Raw genomic sequence first — 14,140 nt, 5'->3', positions numbered from 1 at the left:
ATGATGGGGCAAGTGAGTGTAGTTATCCTCTTTTATTGAAGAGCCTGATGTTGAGCTTTCATTGTAATAATAATAATAAGTACTTCATTGATCCCTAGTAGGGAATTCTTTCATTACAGCAGCAACATTTAAAGACACATTTAGCAGTGTGCAGACTTAACTAATAACAAAGTACAGAATAATAACATGCACAATAATTTACCAATGTGCAATAATTTGCAATAATAATGTGTAATAAATATGTATTGAGTTGCTGCCACTTGATTGGCTGCTGAGGATATTTGCATTAATGAGTAGGTGTACCTAATAAAGAGGCCACTGTGTGTATATAGTCGAACATGAGAAACATCATTCCCTTGTGCCCGTTTCAACAACCCGTTGAACTCAGCTGCAATACACAAGCATATCTTTGCTCAGTTAGGAAGACCAGACACGTGCATGATATTCCAGATGCGATCTCAGCAGAAAACATAAATTTTCAAACTTGCTGTTTTTAAAAGAAATACTTCTGTTAGGGTCTAGGCCTGAAACGTCAACTGCACCTCTTCCTAGAGACGCAAACACGAGGAATTCTGCAGATGCTGGAAATTCAAGCAACACACATCAAAGTTGCTGGTGAACGCAGCAGGCCAGGCAGCATCTGTAGGAAGAGGTACAGTCTGGAGGAAGTGCCAGGAGCCAAAGGAGAAATTATCAAGAGTAAGGACTAATTCTGCTAGACGGAGCAGAGTGGTGGTAGAGGGGAACTGCTGAGGTCTGGAATCCAAAAAGAAATGGAGAGCTTTGAGACCTTCCTGATGGGGAATAGAAGTATATAGGGACTGGACATCCATGGTGAAAATAAAGCAGTGGGGGTCAGGGAACTTAAAATCATCGAAAAGTATCAGAGCGTGAGAAGCGTCACAAACATAGGTAGGAAGGGATTGAACAAGGGGGGGATAAAACCGTGTCGAGGTATGCAGAAATGAGTTCGGTGGGGCAGGAGCAAGCTGAGACAATAGGTCTGCGAGGACAGGCAGGTCTGTGGATCTTGGGTAGGAGGTAAAAATGGGAAGTGCGAGGTGTGGGAACTATAAGGTTGGTAGCAGTGGATGGGAGATCTCCTGAACGGATAAAGTCGGTGATGGTGTGGGAGACAATGGCCTGGTGCTCCTTAGTGGAGTCACGATTGAGGGGTAAATAAGAGGAGGTATCCGCGAGTTATCGCTGTGCCTCTGCAGGGTAGAGGTCAGTACGCCAGACTACAACAGCACCCCCCTTATCAGTGAGTTTGATAGTAAGGTTAGGATTAGTTTGGAGGGAGTGGAGAGCAGAGTGTTCGGAAGGAGTAAGGTTGGAATGGGAACAAGGTGCAGTGAAGTCGAGACGGTTGATGTCCCGTCGGCAGTTAGCAATAAGGAGATCCAGAGCAGGCAGAAAACCAGTGCGGGGTGTCCATGAAGAGGAGGTGGGTTGAAGACGGGAGAAGGGGTCATCAGTGAGGGTGGAAGAGTCCTTGCTGAAGAAGTAGGCTTGGAGACGGAGATGGCGGAAGAAGAGTTCCGCATCATGGCGAACGCGCAACTCGCTGAGGTGTGGGCGAAGGGGGACAAAGGTGAGGCCCTTACTGAGGATAGAGCGTTCTACCTCAGACAGTTGAAGGTCAGAGGGGATGGTAAAGACCCGGCACGGATGAGAGCTGGGATCAGAGTGGGGAGGGGGAGGCTAGGGGTGTCAGTGGAGAGGGGAGGGTTGGGGTGAGAGGAAGATGGAGCCTCTGAGGGCCCAGGAGCTGACGGTGGGATCTGAGGGTGACGGGGGTTGCAGAGTGGCGGTGGGGGAAAGGGAGACGGGAGTCACAGTAGCAGCACATAAAGACCCGGCCTGGAGTTCAAGGCTGGAGTCGCAGTTGGTGCACTTTGGACCTTAGCTCCAGCTGTAATCTACCCATGTTCCTGACCATTGGCGTTCTTGACCTGGACCACAGCTCCGCCGAATACTTAGCCTACTCCCCGGTTCCATCTGTACACTCTGCTTATATTTGAGACGATATCTCAAACTCCAGACAAATGAGTAAGCCAGATGCTGTAAATGGGAATTTTGCAGACCCATGAGAGGCAAGCATTTCATCCATGCCTATTTCAATAAAATCTTTAAATTGAAGGGGTCTTAGTGGCACAGAAAAAGCCCTTTGGCCCATCTAATCCATGTCGAACTGTTTGAACTCCCTACTCCCATCAACCTGCACCGGGACCATAGCCCTGCATACCCCTGTTACTTATGTACCTATCCAAACTTCTCTTAAATGTTGAAATCGAGCTCGCATGCACCACCTGCACTGGCAGCTCATTCCACACACTCGCAACCCTCTGAGTCAAGACGTTTCCCCTTATGTTCCCCTTAAACTTTTCACCTTTCACCCTTAAACCATGACCTCTAGTTGTAGTCCCATCCAACCTCTGTGGAAAACTCCTGCTTACATTTATCCTATCTATACCCCTCATAATTTTGTAAACCTCTATCAAATCTCCTCTCAGTCTTCTACGTTCTAAGGAATAAAGTCCTCACCTGTTCAATCTTTCCTTATAACTCAGGTCTTTCAGTTCTGGCAACATCTTTGTAAATTTTTTTCTGTACTCTTTCAACCTTATTTGCGAACTATGTAGATTAAATTTCACCATATAGAAACCGGCAATGGGTAGTATTTTATTTTATTAAAATTTGAAGTTAGAGGGGTTGAAGGGCAGGCACCATGGTGGTGTAGCAGTTAGCACAATGCTTTCACAGTTCAGGGTGTTCCAGAGTTGGGAGTTCAATTCCAGCGCCTTCTCCAGGTGCTCCGGTTTCCTCCCACATCCCAAAGACGTACCGGTTCATCGGTTATTGTAAAGTGTCCTGTGATTAGGCTACTGTTAAATAGGTGAGTTGCTGGGTGGTGTAACTTGTTGGGCTGGAAGGGCCCATTCCGTACTATACAGTATCGCTAAATAAAATAATACAAAATAGAAAAAATTATGTACATATGTATATGTTTATTATAATTATTAAAATAAATGTTTATAAACTCTGCATCAAAATAGAAATAAAGTTTAATATTTTACATGAATACTGTAAACACTTCTGGGGAGTATTTTAAATTCTACTTTACAACTATGAATACACTACACATAAAAAGAAAATCTGAATAAACTAATTCTTTTCGTGCTCACTGTTTAAAAGTTTCACAAGTTTGTTTTCACGTCAACATGGCACAGTCAAACTGAACAAAAGCAGGCCTGACTGGAGCACATTTTACAAGGTCTCAACTTATACTGGAGATAATTCTGTTCCAGCAATCCTTATCAAGAGCATGTTAAAAGCAAACTTTTTCAAGCCGTTCCAACTGCACATAAGTTTGGGCCAAATTAAAATTATCTCCAAACTCATCACTTTTCAAGAGGGAAAGTGGGAACAATTAAACATCGGAACAACCAGGGGAATGAAATTGTAAAATTAATCTCTTGTTTCAGTTCCCCGATTTTCATAATTTTCTTGCTACAAAATATCCCGTCTCACTGATAAAATGTAGGGTCTGCATTTCAAGCATATGATATCGCTGAAGAAGCGCGACTTTTTTTTTACTAAAGTGAATACAGATACGGTATCAGTCCACACAGTCGTAGAGCTCTCTTTAGTTCCTTGATGTCTGCAGCCATGTTTCCTCCATTCTCTCTCAAACATTGACTGAAGAGTAACTGGGGTTATTCCGGCAAACGAAATGTGCAACCAACTGTCCATCAGCAATCATCAGCAACAAACCGACACCTAAAAGAAGAATCACAGTCGTTAAAACTCATAACTATCACCATGGTCTATGAACTGTACAGATAGTCTTACAATACTTTATAAGATGGAATAGGTTGAAGATCAGGCATCAGAAATTTAAAAGGGACATCAGGGGCAGCTTCTCAGTGCAAAGGGCGGTGTGTATGTATTTGGGATGAGCTGCCAGATACAGTACAGTGCAAAAGTCTTAGGCACACATACACAGCTAAGGCTTTTGCACGGTGCTGTACTTGCCAATGTGGAGCAGAGAGCGAGTTTGTAACTCCATCAGGAGCAAAGGATGTTGGGAATAGTGAGCGTGGAGCGCCATGGGAGGGGTGTGGGACAGGTGGAAGCAGAGGAGTGCCAGGGGTGGGGATTTGCTGTAGGTGCAGACACACCCAGCCCTGAGACAACAGGCAAGGACATTTGATGCCAAACAATTGGTTTATTAATCATTCCAGAATGTCTCGCTGGTGCTTCCTACTCCCTTCCCCTTTCCCAACCATGATTCTCCTCTCCCTGTTCCCTTCCCACTCTCAGTCCACAATAGGTTTATCACCACTCACATATGCCATGAAATCATTTTTTTTTTTGCAGCAGTATAGCACAAAATATAAAATTACTAGAGTACTGTTTGGTGGAAGTCTGTGAAGAATAAGAATTTCAAGTTGTATACTGTATACATCCTCTGATATTAAACTGAACCATTGAACATTTAAAAACCATCAAGCACATGGATTAGAGAGGTTTAAAGAGCTGTGATCCAAACATGAGCAGATGAGAGTAGATTGCTGTATGACATGGTCAGCATAGACAATTTAGGCCAAAGGGCCTGACTATGACTAACTATGATAACATCATTTCAGCATTGTATCTCTGTTAAGCTGCAAAAAGAAATTTAGTGCTCATTGTCCAGTAGAGTCTGATTTAACTATTCAGAGGTGAATTGAATAAAGAATCTACAGCATGTTTATAACATTTTTGAAGAAAATCTACTCAGACTCACCCAATGCCAACCACCACTGCCATACTAAAGGAAATTCGACCATCACTGGAAATGAAATGAAACCCGAATTTAATGACTTTGCAGTGTTTCACACCTTGACATAAGATTCTTAAAACAAGCAAAACGAGGAGGAATTTCTTTAGCCAGAGGATGGTGAATCTTTGGAATTTACTGCCACAGATGGCTGTGGGGGCCAAGTCACTGGGTCTGTTTAAAGCAGAGGTTGATAAGTTCTTGATTAGTAAGGGCGTTGAGGGTTACGGGGAGAAGGTAGGAGAATGCGGCAGCACGGTAGCATAGTGGCTAGGAAAAGTTTTACAGTAACATCAACCTGGGTTTAATTCCCGATGCTGCCTGTAAGGAGTTTGTACGTTCTCCCCAGTGACCGTGTGGGTTTCCTCCAGGTGCTCTGGTTTTCTCCCACAGTCCAAAGTTGTACCGATTAGTAGATTAACTGGTCATTGTAAATTGAGCTGTGATTAGACTGGGATTAAATTGGGAGATTGCTGGGTGGCGCGGTTCGAAGGGCAGGAAAGGCCTACTCCACGCTGTATATCAATAAATAAACAAACAAACAAACACAGATATGAGTAAATAAATAAATGGGATTGAGAGGGATGATACATCAGCCATGATGGTTTGGCGCAGCAGACTTCTACTTCCAACAAAGTTGGGGTTTTGCTGTCAATAACAAAGATTAAATATTACGTTTTTCATTGGGTTCCCTTTTTTCTGAATTAAGGCCCATGAAGAACAGTAATGTGTAGCATTACTGAATACAGAAATAGGTAAATAAATGTTGATCTTATAGTTCTCACCTTTTCATTCAAATCACAGAGTAGAGGACGACCATTTACCCACCACCAGTACCCAGAAGAGCAGCCCGTAGTCCTTTCCCAAACTCCAGGCAATTATTTTCCTTTCTGCCTATCCAGTTCCTTTTTGAAAATGGTTTCTTACCACGCTGACAGCTGATGAGTTCAAAATTGTAAGTATTCTGCATGAAATGTTTTTCCCTCTATCTCCTTCTACACGTGACCTTGAAACCCCCTTCACACGTCCCCCACCCCCATCTGCTTAACCTGACTAGTGACAGACCCGTACATCTCTATCAAATCAACTCTCAACCTTCATTGCTTTAAGGAGAATAACCCCAGCTTCTCATGTTTTCTGACTTATTACTCGAGACCATTGATGCAGAAGTACAGCCTTTACACCAAGCCACATGTTGCCACCTCTGTCTGGTTCTGCATAAACCCTGGCAGATATACTTCATAGGCACGTGAACTGATGGAGAATTTCTTGGTCCCCACCTCAGTGGCCCAGGATATACTAACCAGTGAAACAAAGAACAATTAGAATAATTGACACTGAGGAAAACAATAGTATTTAAAGCCGATATAAAATGACTCTCATATTCCAATTCATGATATGGTTAAATCAGAGTTCTTACCTGCTGAAGTCAGCAGGATATGGCTGAGTGCAACTGTGAAAGAGTAGTCCCAAACCCTTTCCTTAACTATAGCTGCAAACAGCAGACAGCTGATGAAATATGTCAATTCCATTGACAGCAGGTTCACTAGGAGAGTGAAGAAAGAAACTTATTGACAAGCAACACATATCAAAGTTGCTGGTGAACACGAAGGGAATAAGTTACTTGTAGGTGCTTATTTTGGGACCGTGAAGGTCATATCTTTGCTGATTGCTGAGATAATGCTCAATAATGCTTAACTGTATGTTTGCTAATTGCTAATTAAGGAACAGAATGAGGAATTCGAATCTTTGGAGCAGTGGCGTGTCACACAAGTATAACAATGCCGTGGAGTCGCAGGCTGATAGCAATTGTTTTGTTTTGATTTTGGATCCATTTTGCCACTACACAAACCTTCCCAGAGCTTGCTTCCCAAAGAAAGAATTCTTTTTAAATTTAAATATGGGCATGAGGGTTGTCGATAGGATAAGATTGTTAGGCTACTGATTCCATCGGACACCATTTTTAATACACTAAGAACATTATCATTTCCAATCCCCAGCCATTAATGGTGAAGTTACTAAATTTACTAGCCGTTCTTTCTAGTATTTCTTTCAGGAATTTTTGTGTACTAAAAAGCCATTTGTACAATTACTAAATCATTATGTTCACGACTATTTTGGCATACTAATTAACTGAATAAGCAGCTTTCAATGCCCCAGATAATGAAAGCCAATATTCAATATGGTTTTTGTATCACGATGCTGCCATCTTCCAAGGCTCTTTGGTCTTGCAGACCAAGATCCATCCCTTCCTCGATACTTCCAATGATCAGACTATCCATGGTGCATGTCCCAGCCTCCTTAATACTCCCAAAACCCATCACATTATGTTTATCAGTGATAATATTATCAGCCATTTCTCAAACATGCACACAAAATGTTGGAGGAACTCAGCAGGTCAGGCAGCATCTATGGAAATGAAAGAAGAACATAGAACACAGAAATTTGCAGCACATTACAGGCCCTTGGCCCACAATGTTCTGCCAATCGTGTAACCTACTCTACAGACTGCCTCGAATTTCCCTACCACGTAGCCCTCTATTTGTCTAGGCCCTATGTACCTATCTAAGAGTATCTTAAAAGACACTATTATATCCGCTTCCACCACCACTACCAGCAGTGCAGTCCACACACCCACCACTCTGTGTGAAAAACTTACCCCTGATGTCCCCTCGGTACCCATTTCCAAGCACCTTAAAACTATGACCCCTTGTGTTAGCCATTTCATCCCTGGGAAAAAGCCTCTGGCTATCCACACAATCAATGCCCCTCATCATCTTATAGACCTCTATCAGGTCACCTCTCATCCTCCATCGCTCCAAGCAGAAAAGGCCAAGTACACTCAACCTATTCTCATAAGGTACGCTCTCCAATCCAGGTAACACCCTTGTAAATGGCTTCTGCACTCTCTCTAGAGTATCCACGTCCTTCCTGTAGTGAGGTGACCAGAACTGAACACAGTACTCCAATTGGGGTCTGACCAAGGTCTTATATAGCTGTAACATTACCTCATGGCTCTTGAACTCAATCCCATGGTTGATGAATGCCAACACACCACACGCCTTCTTAACAACACTGTCAACCCGCGCAGCAGCTTTGAGTGTCCTATCAACACAGACCCCAAGATCTCTCAGACCCTCCACACTGAAAAGTCTTACCATTTATATTATAATCTGTCTTCAAATTGGACCTAACAAAATGAACCACTTCACACTTATCTGGGTTGAACTCCATCTGCCACTTCTCAGCCCAGTTCTGCATCCCGTTGCTGTCCCGCTGTAATCTCTGACAACCCTCCAGACTACCTACAGCACCCCCAACATTTGTGTCATCAGCAAACTTACTAACCCACTTTTCTACTTCTTCATCCAGGTCATTTGTAAAAGTCACAAAGAAGAGGGTTCCCAGAACAGATCCCTGCAGAACACCACTGGTCACCGACCTCCATGCAGAATATGAACCATCTACAAACACCCTTTGTCTTCTGCTGGCAAGCCAATTGTGGACTCGCAAAGCAGGGTCTCCTTGGATCCCATGCCTCCTTACTTCCTGAAGGAGCCTTGCACGGGGAACCTTTTCAAATGTCTTACTGAAATCCATATACACTACTTCCCTACTCTACCTTCAAAGTGTTTTATTACATCCTCAAAGAATTCAATCAGGTTCATGAGGCACGACCTTCCCTTGACAAAGCCATGCAGGCTATCCCGAATCAGATTATGTCTCTCCAAATGCTCATAAATCATATCTTTCATGACTTTCTCCAACAACTTGCACACCACTGAAGTCAGACTCACTTGTCTACAATTTCCCGAGTTATCTCTACTCCTTTTCTTGAACAAGGGAACAACATTTGTAACCCTCCAATCCTCCGGTACTTCTCCCGTCCCTATTGATGATGCAAAGATCATCACAAGAGGCTCAGCAATCTCCTCCCTCGCTTCTCACAGTAGCCTAGGGTATACCTCATCCGATCCCGGTGACTTATCTAACTTTATGCTTTTCAAAAGCTCCAGCACATCCTCTTTCTTAATGTCTATATATTCCCAAGTGTTTCAGTCCACTGTAAGTCATTCCTGCAATTGCCAAGGTCTTTTTCCCTGGTGAATAGGGAAATGCACAATGCCCCAGCCTTAACCCAGTCCACACAGTCTCCTCTCTTCTGTATCCACTACCTACCCCAGTACCTGCAACCACTCTTTTGTATTTGATATAAATGCCTCCCTTTCCCCTCCCTGTCCCATCTTTCTTGACACATTTGGTTGATATTTTTTCCCAGATTACACACTTAACCTCTGCTTTACTGATACAAATGTGCATTTCTATATTTTCTTTCTTTAACGCCCTCTTTGACAACTCATCCACCCTCTCATTCCCCTTCACCCCTACACGTGCTGGAACCCATAGAAATTTTACCTGACCTCCCTGATTTGCAATTCTTGTGACTGACTGAAGGGCTTCATAAAGTACACCTTGCTGACCGTTTGAGTGAAAAGACCTTAAACTTGCTGGAACTGAGGATGAATCTGAGCATATCAACACTTTGACTTGTCTAGCTTTCTCCACCCATCGCAACACAACCAACACTACCAGCAACTCCACTTTTACAGTTTCAAGATAACAAATAAGGAAAAGGGCCCAAAGCAAAAGGTTGGGCACCCTGCATGGTCAGTACTTAGTAACACCCCGTTTGGCAAGTATCAGAGTTTGTAAACACTTTCTGTAGCCAGCTGAGAGACCTTCAATTCTTGTTTGGGGGATTTTTACCCATTCTTCCTTGCAAAAGGCTTCTAGTTCTGTGAGATTCTCGGGCCGTCTTGCATGCACTGCTCTTTTCATGTCTATCCACAGACTTTCAATGATGTTTAGGTCAGGGGACTTTCAGGGACATGGCAAAACCTTCAGCTTGCGCCTCTTGTGGTAGTCAATTGTGGATTTTGAGGTGTGTTTAGGATCATTATCCTGTTGTAGAAGCCATCCTCTTTTCATCTTCAGCTTTCTTACAGATGGTGTGATGTTTGCTTCCAGAATTTGCTGGTATTTAATTGAATTCATTCTTCCCTCTACCAGTGAAATGTTCCCCATGCCACAGGCTGCAACACAAGTCCAAAGCACGATTGATCCACCCCTGTGCTTAGCAGTTGGAGAGGTGTTCTTTTCACGAAATTCTGCACCCTTTTTCCTCCAAACATACCTTTTCTCATTGCGGCCAATAAGTTCTATTTTAGCTTCATCAGGGGTTGTTTCCAAAATGCATCAGACTTGTTTAGATATTCCTTTGCAAACTTCTGATCCTGAACTTTGTGGTGAGGACGCAGGAAAGATTTTCTTCTGATGACTCTCCCATGAAGGTCATATTTGTGCAGGTGTCGCTGCACAGTAGAACAGTGCACCACCACTCCAGAGTCTGCTAAATCTTCCTGAAGGTCTTTTGCAGTCAAACAGGGGTTTTGATTTGCCTTTCTAGCAATCCTACGAGCAGTTCTCTTGGAAAGTTTTCTTGGTCTTCCAGACCTCAACTTGACCTCCACCATTCCTGTTAACTGCCATTTCTTAATTACATTACAAACTGAGGAAATGGCTACGTGAAAACGCTTTGCTATTTTCTCATAGCCTTCTCCTGCTTTGTTGGCATCATTTATTTTAATTTTCAGAGTGCTAGGCAGCTGCTTAGAGGAGCCCATGGCTGCTGATTTTTGGGACAAGGTTTGAGGAGTCAGGGTATTTATAAAGCTTTGAAATTTGCATCACCTGGCCTTTCCTCACAATGACTTGTTAGCCGTAGCCCTAACAAGCTAATTAAGGTCTGAGACCTTGGTAAAAGTTATCGGAGAGCTCAAATCTCTTGGGGTGCCCAAACTTTTGCATGGTGCTCCTTTCCTGTTTTTCACTCTAAAATTGTACAAAACAAAAATAATACACTAATCTTGCTTAAAATGTTGAAAAGAATGTTTCATCTTTAATTTTATGACTTTTGGAGATCAGTTCATCTACTCACTTAACTATTCACAGTTACAGAAATTTTGACCAGGGGTGCCCAAACTTTTGCATGCCACTGTAACTGCGACAATAAACGTCTTCTATCCGCCAGATAACTGGATACACCATTTTAGTGCAAACCTGTGATTTTTGTTGCTCCTGTATTCACAGCTCCGGTAGACAGCTGATGCATTCAAAGCAGTCCTGATTTATACAGAGGGTCTGTCTCCCGAGATACGGTTATACACCTCACTAACTTGCTCAGTTACAGTTGCTTGAACAAACACTTCCATTCAATACCTTTGTCTCTATTGTAAATATTGGAGTGATTGGAGACAAGTACATCAAAACTCTTTGGCATTACCTCAGCAGTGCCTCTGGTGGAAATCAACCGATAGATTTAATTTCAAAGACTGAGACTAAGCAGCTACATTTACAGATTTCATCTTTTGGTTGGCTAATTATTCATCTCTGAACGGAGATCAGCGACACTGACCGATCCCTACCTCTGTCCCTGCAGTTTCCCATTTTGGTCTGTCCTTCAGCTTCTTTCTGGTGATACACACACTCACTCAGTCTCAGTCTCTCACACTCACAGTCTCTCTCAGTCTCTCTGTCTCACACACAAACACACAAACACACACGGAACAATTGTACAATTGTGTTTCTATGTTATAGTGACTGTCCTGTTGTGCATTCTATTTATTATTAATTACTGTAAATTGCACATTGCACATTTAGATGTAGACATAACATAAATATTTTTACTCCTCATGTATATGAAGGATGTAATTCATAAAGCAATAGAATTCAAAACATACAAACACAAATTCGGACAAATATACACTAGAAAAACAGAGATCAGGATGGAAACGGTCAATGAACATGTTGCTGATGTACAAACAGGAGAAAATCTGCAGATGCTGGAAATCCAAGGCAACACAATGAACTCTGCTGATTCCTCCAGCATTTTGTGTGATGTAGCAGTCTTTAATGGGCATCTCAAATCTCATCAAAGGACAAAAGAAATAGAGAAGAAATATTCCAATCTGTAAAGGAAGAGGCAAACCAGCTACAGGAATAAATACAGTACTCAAAATAGGCAGATGAATGGATGCAGGAGATAAAACTGCGTAGATTGTATAAACACGGGAAAATCTGCAAATGCTGGAAATCCAAGTTCCTCCAGCATTTTGTGTGTGATGTTGCTGATCTAATAGTCTTTAATGAGCACCTCAAATGTCAAAAGAAATTGAGAAATATTTCAGTCGGCAAAATAATGAGCAACACACATAAAAATTGCTGGTGAACGCAGCAGGCCAGGCAGCATCTATAGGAAGAGGTACAGTGGACGTTTCACATCCCTGCTCTTGTATTCTTGACCTCTTGAAATGAATGCTAACATTGCATTTGCCTTCCTCACCACCAATTCAACCTGCAAGTTGACCTTTAGGGTGTTCTACACAAGTAGTCCCAAGTCCTTTTGCATCTCTGATTTTTGGATTTTCTCCCCGTATGGAAAATAGTTCGCACATTTATTTCAACTACCAAAGTACATGACCGTGCATTTTCTAACATTATATTTCATTTGCCACTTTTCTGCCCATTCTCCTAATTTGTCCAAGTCCTTCTGCATCCTACCTGCTTACTCAACACTACCTGCCCCTCCGCCAATCTTTGTATCATCTGCAGACTTGGCAACAAGGCCATCTATTTCACCATCTAAATCATGAGGTACAGCATAAAAAGAATTGGTCCCAACACCGACCCCTGCGGATCATCACTAGTCACAGGCAGCCAACCTGACAAGAATACTATACTCCCACTAGCTGCATGCCTGTTCTTACCAGATGATTTTACAACTCGTTCTTTATTAATGCTTCCCTTATCTTACACACAATACACATCAAGCTTACTGGTCCATAGTTACAAGGGTCAGCGCAGTCACCCTTCTTACATACCAGTAAAATGTTAGCCTATTTCAAGACCTTCAGGATTTTACCAATCTTAAGAGAATTTTGAATAATTCTTGTTAGGCCTTTGTATTTTCAATGATAGACTAATTTAAGTACCCTTGGATATATGTTGTCTGACACTGAGATTTATTAACTTTCAGCCTTTTCACTTTCTAAGATCTCAGAGTCACTTCAGGGAACTTTATTTTTCTCTACACTTACTGGCATATTGCTAGCATCTTTGCAGGTGAACACTTTAGCAAAATAAGGGTTGAGAGTATCCGCTATGTCCTTCTCTGCATAATTTAATACCCCACTGTTATTCCAAATACAATTAGCTTCCCACTTGACGTTTCTTTTACAACTAAAATATTGACAAAGTCTCTTGGGGTTCAATGTTATCATTATCAGGAATATCCTTCTCAAGCTGCCTTTGGCAATCACAATTTCCCACTTGACTATAGCTCTCATATTTGCATATACCCTGTGGTTAAAATGTATTACAGGGGTATTATTTTTTCTGTAGTCCATATATAGATGTCACCCATGTACACAAGGAACAGTGTCCTACACCCAATGCCTGCACCATCCAGCTCGCCTTTGGACTCTGGAAGGAAACCGATGTGGTCACCTTCTATTTGCTCCATGCAACACTTGGCCTGTGGGCCTGATCTCCATGATCTTCAATGTCAAGAACATGGCAGTTTTTAAGCAAGGTTCTCAGACAGTCAGCCTGAGTCCACTAACACTTTTTGGAAACTTTTGCCTGTACCTGATTCTATGAATTCTGTAAGTTCAAAGTGAGACGAAGGAATCCTGGTGGTTCCCCTGTGGCAGGGAAAGTAAACGTTAGGCAGTGTGGTAGTGACAGGAGACTCAGTACTTAGTGGGGACAGGCAGTTGATGCTGTGACAGCAAAATAAACACAAGGATGGTGTGTTGTCTCCCTGGTGCTGGGGTCCAGGGTGTAGAGGTGCGGCTGTAGGATATTGTCAAGAGGAAGGGTGAAAAGCCAGAGGTCCTGTTGCAAATTGGCACCAATGTCATTGTCAAAAACTGAGAAGAGATCCTACATACTGAGTGTATAGAATTAGGAAAGAGGCCTCTTTCCATCTGTCACCCATGTAAACAAAGATCAGTATCTTGTGGCCAGTGATCACACCATCTATCTTGCCTTTGGTCTCTGGAAGGAAGCCAGTGCGGTCTGCAATAAGGTATAATTGCAGTTCCACTCAGAGCTCCTCCCCAGACCCAGGACAGCACACAATGGCAATACCGCAATTTGTGAGTGTAATCACACTTACAGCAAAATATTCCCAACCGGCCACAATTTGACAACTGCACTGGTCCTGGAATTGCTGAGATTTGCTCCCGGAATCAG

The 14,140-nt window shown here is 42.6% G+C and overlaps 1 protein-coding gene and 1 long non-coding RNA gene across 2 annotated transcripts in view; one reads left to right on the top strand and one right to left on the bottom strand.

Annotated features, from left to right (window-relative positions):
• LOC140189166 (uncharacterized) overlaps positions 1-14,140 on the top strand; it is a 751,862-nt gene that overhangs the window by 39,164 nt on the left and 698,558 nt on the right. The window lies entirely within an intron of this gene.
• LOC140189277 (uncharacterized) lies at positions 3,482-6,344 on the bottom strand. The gene is made up of 3 exons (XR_011883494.1): positions 6,246-6,344; positions 4,793-4,837; positions 3,482-3,783 (listed from the first exon to the last, which is right to left on the bottom strand). It is a non-coding gene; the product is annotated as an uncharacterized lncRNA (long non-coding RNA).

The sequence above is a fragment of the Mobula birostris genome, chromosome 28 (assembly GCF_030028105.1).
Source record: "Mobula birostris isolate sMobBir1 chromosome 28, sMobBir1.hap1, whole genome shotgun sequence".
NCBI classification, from domain to species: Eukaryota; Metazoa; Chordata; class Chondrichthyes; order Myliobatiformes; family Myliobatidae; genus Mobula; species Mobula birostris.
Note: the sequence above shows the minus strand (reverse complement) of the source record. Positions and strands in the feature narration are given on the sequence as shown.